Below are 7,307 nucleotides of genomic sequence, written 5' to 3' on the forward strand. Positions count from 1 at the left end.
ACCGGTGACCGCAAAACTGAAGACCGGCGACCAAGGAACTGAAGACCGGTGACCGTGGAGCCAAGGAGCCTGGAGGATCCTCTTTGTACGATCACTGCCATACACTGAATATTTAATGCAAGTTATGCGTTTAAATATGGCATTACTTGCATTCATATTGGCCGATTTGATTCTTCAAATTCAAATAAGCCAATAGGATGAGAGCTACTGAAATCCTATTGGCTGTTGAAATCAGCCAATTGTTTTTTTTGCAGCTCTCATCCTATTGATTGCACGTGAAGCAGAAACCTTTTCAATGGAAACCTGTAACTAAAATTGAGCCGTAAATTACTTTTAGTTCAGCTGCTTCGGTAGCTTACGGCTCCATTTTTAACGGCTCAATGGAAGCGAGTCCTTTGTGTCTTATGTCATCTGTGTTTTTCAAAGGATAGGCAAAATTTGTGGGTCTAAGGAGACTATTCATTTGACCATAGCTGAAGTCCTAAGAAGGAACCTACCTCTGTTGGCATTGCCTACTATTATGTGTCCATGTTTTAAAAGAGGACTGTAATATAATGGCACATTTACAAGTACATTTCAATATTACACCTTTGGCTTATCAATATCACATACATTATTTGCATCTTAACATCAATTAAAGAATTGTAACTTTGCTTGAGTGCCTCTAGTAATGAGACTTTTTTATTTTATAAAAGCTAATTTTGGAACCAACAAAGAGCTCTGTTTTCCCATTGTGACATATAAACTGAAAATGTTGACACACATAAAAGTACAGTGTTTTTTTTTTTTTTTTTTGCAAGTGATGTCTCTTCTTTTAATTTCAGAACAGAGTAGAGTCAAATCTGTAAAAAAAGAAGAAAAAGAAATTCAGCAAAAATTCAAATATATATTAATGGTATAGATTCCCTTCTATTGAAAATGAGGTGACATGCTCATCTTTGTGGTCCAGGGCTGTTAAATGGGATAACTGGACCACTGTGTCCCAATAAGCACAAACATAAGATGTCTGCAACCTAGTACCTTCTCATTCAGTTTGGCATTGTTTTATACATACTGCATGACCTTACCATCTAGAACAGGGGTCAGCAACCTTGGCTCCCCTGATGTTTTGGAACTACATTTTCCATGATGCTAAGACAGCCTAAAGAATGTCTTATCATCATGGGAAATGTAGTTCCAAAACATCAGGAGAGCCAAGGTTGCTGACCCATGATCTAGAAGATGAGTGCTAACTGCTGAGGATGTGACCCTTAATCAATAATATCAATGTTATTAACTTATTTTTTTAAACAGTATTATTTTGCCTGTTTAATTAATCGGTACCTGTTTTTGATGCATTTTATTATTTTATGATATTACTATGTTACAATAAATTCTATATAATATTGAATTATGATATAAAACAACATTACAGGTATCCCTTTTGTCTTTAACGTAGCTCTCATGGAGACGTGACAGATATGTCTGCACCTTAAGCATCAATAAAAATAAGGTGAGATGCTTTGGGTGCCAAGCAGTATGTGTAATATGCATGGTTCAGAAGGAATCAATAGCTCTATATAAAGAAATATAAAAATTCCAAAGAAATTGACATCTACATTTTGATGTAGTTGGCCAGGCAATAGCTCTCAGCCTGATGGGAACTAAGAATCTAACAGCAAATATACAATCTAGTTCTCACAGCTGACTGTATCAGAACTTTGCTTTTTGCTATGATATTGGTCATTCATCTTCCTTTGTGGTTGTGGTCTTATGCCAGAAACATAAATTAGCTATGAAGTTGAAAAACATATTTCAATAGTGATGTATGCCAAAGTTCTTAAAACGTGAACAAATGTATTTTATCACAAAACACTTAATACTTTGTATTATTTGAAAAGGAGGCTGCAAACATTTTAGCTTATTGTGAAACTGAATATGTTTAGTACTCAAACTATCATCCTTAATAATGAAGATTCTGATATAGGTAGCAGAAAGTTACCTTTATATAAATCTTGATAACAGGAAACATTTCACCCAAAGCATATCTCTGAAAAAAAATGTGAAAATAATGCATGACTATAAAAACAAAGATACACTATTAAATAAGGGCAATTACATTGGTGTTGTATTTGGCCTCCAACAACATATGTCCAATTAATTTGGTAGTACATTAATGACCTGTTACTTTTGCTTTGAGAAATCAATTTCTTTGTAAAAATAAAAAAATACAAATATTGCCATTATATATTATAGTGAAATTTATAATAGATCTCACTTCCTCATATCAGAAAATGTTTAAATAAATGTATAGATACGGTGTGTTTTCTATTGCACAGTATTATATTTAACCAATATAGTTAAAGGGGACATTAAAGGGCCATTATAGTTAAAAAGCAAATAAGTTAAACGCATAGTAGAAGTATCGCCAGGAGCGCACAGAGCACTGCTAGTTCAGAGCAGAAACTGATGCTGATATAATCATAGCTGCTGACGGTTCAGTTGCAGATTCCACTCCGGACCAGCACTGCTCTGCTGGTCATGAGAGGTACTTTAATAGAGGTGAATTAGAGCATGTCATTTTTCCACTTTAATGGCTCTTTAAAATCATAATTATACCTAGATAGGCTCAGTGCACTACTGGAAGCTATTTGTAGATTGGTGGCTACATGCAAATCTGCTCAGCTAAGCACCAGTAATGCTGCTCTTAATTGGAATTTAACTATGTGTTAAACCCATTTACAGCAGTTAAACACATTCAACTAGATTACAAGTCTGTGCGTTCGTCTTTTAATGCTGAAAATATTTTTTTTTCTTGTCGGTATAGGTGTACCGCAAGCAGCCTGTAACGCAATGTCAGTACCGCACTCGTAAAAATGACGTTTTTAACATGGGATCCCATAGCACTGGTATTACGAGTTTTGCATTCTGGCTAAAAAAATGGCATTACAGCCTAAAACGACAAGATCCGTAACGCCATCTAAAGTCAGTAGTTATGAGTTTTAAGCTTCAAATCTGTAACATAAAATGCATAACTAAAATGTTACAATGTACACTAAATACCCATAAACTACCTATTAACCCCTAAGCTGAGGCCCTTCCGCATCGCAAATACTATAATAAACTTATTAACCCCTAATCTGCCGCTCCCGACATCGCCGCCACTAATAGAATTTATTAGCCCCTACTCCGCTGCTCCCCGACATCTTCACCACTATAATAAACGTATTAACCCCTAAACTGCCACCCTCCCGCGTTGCAAACACTATTTAAATATAATTAACCCCTAATCTGCCATCCGCCCACATCGTCCCCACTGTAAAATTATTAAGCCCTACACCCCACAACTATAATAAACCTATTAACCCCTAAACCGCAAGCCCCCCACAATGAAATATACTAAATTAAACTATTAACCCCTAAACCGAAAGGCCCCACATCGCAATAAACTAAATTAAATAGTAACCCCTAAACCTAGCGCCCCCTAACTTTATATTAAAATTACAATTTCCCTATCTTAAATTAAATTAAAACTTACCTGTCAAATTTAAAAAAACTAAGTTTAAACTAACAATTAAACTAATATAATTATTGAACTACACATTAAAAAATCCTAACACTACTCTAAAAATTACAAACAACCTAAATACAAAAAATAAAAAAGACTAAATTACCAAAAATATCAAACACTAAAGTACGAAAAATAACAAACGAAATTATCAAAAATAAAAAAGAATTACACCTTATCTAATAGCCCTATCAAAATAAAAAAAGCCCACCCAAATTAAAAAAAAAAAACCCTAGCCTACAATAAACTACCAATGGCCATTAAAGGGGCCTTTTGTAGGGCATTGCCCTAAGTTAAACAGCTCTTTTACCTGTAAAAAAATAAATATACAAAGACCCCCCCCAACAGTAAAACCCACCACCCAACCAACCCCCCAAAATAAAAAAAGCTAACTCTAATAAAACCTAAGCTAAGCATTGCCCTGTAAAGGGCATTTGAATGGGCATTGCCCTTAAAAATTTCAAGATTCAGATACAGCATGCAATTTTAAACAACTTTCCAATTTACTTCAATTAACAAAATGTGCACAGTCTTTTTATATTTACACTTTTTGAGTCACCAACTCCTACTGAGCATGTGCAAGAATTCCCAGCATATACGTATATGCATTTGTGATTGGCTGATGGCTATCACATGATACAGGGGGAGTGAAAATAGACATAACTTTGCAATTCATTTAGCAAAAATCTACTACTCATTTGAAGTTCAGACTAAGTGCTATTGCATTGTCTTCTTATTATGCATTTGTTGATTATGCAAATCTACTGTATTGACTAGTCCTTTAAAGGGGAATTTAGCTCTTTTACATGCCCAAACCCTAATATAAAATAAAAACCCACCTAAAAAAACCTTAAAAAAAAACTATCACTAATCCCCGAAGATCTCCTTACAGATTTTGAAGTCCTGCTTGAACGATCTTCATCCCGGCAGAGAAGTCCTCATCCAGGCGGTGAGAAGTCTTCATCCAGGCTGCCTCTTAAATCTTCATCCAGACGGCATCTTCCATCTTGATCCCGGTGGCGCGGAGTGGTACCATCCTGAAGACATCCGGCACGGAGCATCCTCTTCATACGGTCGCCGCCATTCACTGAATCTTCAATGCAAGGTACACGATCCAAGATGGAGTCCCTTGCATTCCTATTGGCTGAAATATTTGAATCAGCCAATAGGAATTACAGTTGCTAAAATCCTATTGGTTGTTCAAATCAGTCAATAGGATTTAAGCAGCTCTAATTCTATTGCATGATGAATCAGCCAATAGAATGAGAGCTGCTTAAATCCTATTGGCTGTTCAAATCAGCCAATAGACGTAGGGTTTATGTTAGGGTTTAAGGTTTAAACAGTATTTTCTTTTTCCCCATAGACATCAATGGGTCTGCGTTACAGAGCTTTTCTTTCCGTGATCGCAGGTGTTAGACTTTTTTCTGACCCGCTCTCCCCTTTGATGTCTATGGGGAAAGCGTGCACGAGAACGTCAAAACAGCGCTTGTTTTTGGTGTGGTATGGAGCTTAAAAGTACCATATCACCCGGACAAGCCGTTTTTTTTTTTAAACTTGTAATTTCAGCGCTATAGGGATTAAATAATGCCACTTTTGTTGCGTTTGTTAATTTCCCTATAGTGCTCAAAACTTTTGAGGCAATTGTTAGATGCAAGCAATAGTGTAATTATAACATGCTCTAACACTTTGCTAAATAAAAAGATAGACAATACATGGGTCCTGATTCTATAAACTGTGGGCTTGATTACATGTGGAGCACTATTTTGCGCTCCCGCTCACACGTTAACTTTGCTCACATTGGAATGAGAAGATTTACAGTAAATACATACGCCTAGATTTGGAGTTTTGTCGATAAAGACCTGCGGTGCTAACGAGCCTTTTTTTTCCAGCGCACCCTTAAGACAACGCTGGTATTACGAGTTGTCTGAATGGCTGCGTTAGCCTCAGAAAAGTGAGCTTTGAGCATAATTTAGCTCCACTTCTACTCTCAATACCAGCGTTGCTTACGGTAGCGGTAAGCTGGAAAAATGTGCTTGTGCACGATATCCCCATAGGAAACAATGGGGCTGAGCAGGCTGAAAAAAAACTTACACCTGCAAAAAAGCAGCGTTCAGCTCCTAACGCAGCCCCATTGTTTCCTATGGGGAAACACTTTCTAAGTCTACACCTAACACCCTAACATGAACCCCCAGTCTAAACACCCCTAACCTTACACTTATTAACCCCTAATCTGCCGCCCCCATTATTGCTGACACCTACATTATATTATTAACCCCTAATCTGCCGCTCCGGACACCGCCGCCACCTACATTATAGCTATGAACCCCTAATCTGCTGTCCCTAACATCGCCGACACCTATATTATATTTATTACCCCCTAATCTGCCCCCCCCAACGTCGCCGCCACCTACCTACACTTATTAACCCCTAATCTGCCAACCGGACATCGCCTCCAATAAAATAAATGTATTAACCCCTAAACCGCCGCACTCCCGCCTCGCAAACACTATAATAAATTTTATTAACCCCTAATCTGCCCTCCCTAACATCGCCGCCATCTACCTACAATTATTAACCCCTAATCTCCGGCCCCCAATGTCGCTGCTACTATAATAAAGTTATTAACCCCTAAACCTAGTCTAACCCTAACACCCCCTAACTTAAATATAATTTAAATAAAATTAACTAAATTTACTATCATTAAATAAATTATTCCTATTTAAAACTAAATACTTACCTATAAAATAAACCCTAATATAGCTACAATATAACTAATAGTTACATTGTAGCTATTTTAGGATTTATATTTATTTTACAGGCAACTTTGTATTTATTTTAACTAGGTACAATAGCTATTAAATAGTTATTAACTATTTAATAGCTACCTAGTTAAAATAATTACAAAATGACGTGTAAAATAAATCCTAACCTAAGTTACAAATACACCTAACACTACACTATCAATAAATTAATTAAATAAATTATCTTCAATTATCTAAACTAAAATACAATTAAATAAACTAAACTATAATACAAAAAAAAACAAACACTAAATTACAGAAAATAAAATAAAATACAAGAAGTTTAAACTAATTACACCTAATCTAAGCCCCCTAATAAAATAAAAAAGCCCCCCCAAAATAATAAAATGCCCTTCCCTATCCTAAATTACAAAGTAATCAGCTCTTTTACAGCCCTTAAAAGGGCTTTTTTGCGGGGCATTGCCCCAAAGTAATCATCTCTTTTACCTGTAAATAAAAATACAATAACCCCCCCAACATTACAACCCACCACCCACATACCCCTACTCTAAAACCCACCCAAACCCCCCTTAAAAAAACCTACAACACTAACCCCCTGAAGATCTCCCTACCTTGAGTCGTCTTCATCCAGCCGAGCCGAATTCTTCATCCAAGCGGGGCAGAAGAGGTCCTCCATCCGGTTGAAGTCTTCATCCAAGCGGCATCTTCTATCTTCATCCATCCGGAGCAGAGCGGCAGCATCCTGAAGACCTCCAACGAGGAACATCCATCCTGGCCAACGACTTCCCGACGAATGACGGTTCCTTTAAATAACAGCAAAAAAGAGAACAAGCACCACAGCTGTAGATAAAACAACGCATTTATTCCAAAAACTTTAAAAATATACAGGACAGCAGTATCCAGTAAAAAAAGGTTTAAAGAGAGCAGAGCAAAAATGGGCTTACGCGTTTCAGCATAAAGCCATAGTCATAGCCTGTTATTTTGCCGGCACCCTCAGA

At 36.8% G+C, this 7,307-nt stretch overlaps 1 long non-coding RNA gene across 1 annotated transcript; it reads right to left on the minus strand.

Moving 5' to 3' along the window:
- Nucleotides 1-802: 802 nt before the first annotated feature.
- LOC128648194 (uncharacterized) lies at nucleotides 803-6,977 on the minus strand. The gene is made up of 3 exons (XR_008400531.1): nucleotides 6,921-6,977; nucleotides 1,982-2,029; nucleotides 803-842 (listed from the first exon to the last, which is right to left on the minus strand). It is a non-coding gene; the product is annotated as an uncharacterized LOC128648194 (long non-coding RNA).
- Nucleotides 6,978-7,307: the final 330 nt, after the last annotated feature.

Source organism: Bombina bombina, chromosome 2, assembly GCF_027579735.1.
Source record: "Bombina bombina isolate aBomBom1 chromosome 2, aBomBom1.pri, whole genome shotgun sequence".
In the NCBI taxonomy this organism is placed as follows: Eukaryota; Metazoa; Chordata; class Amphibia; order Anura; family Bombinatoridae; genus Bombina; species Bombina bombina.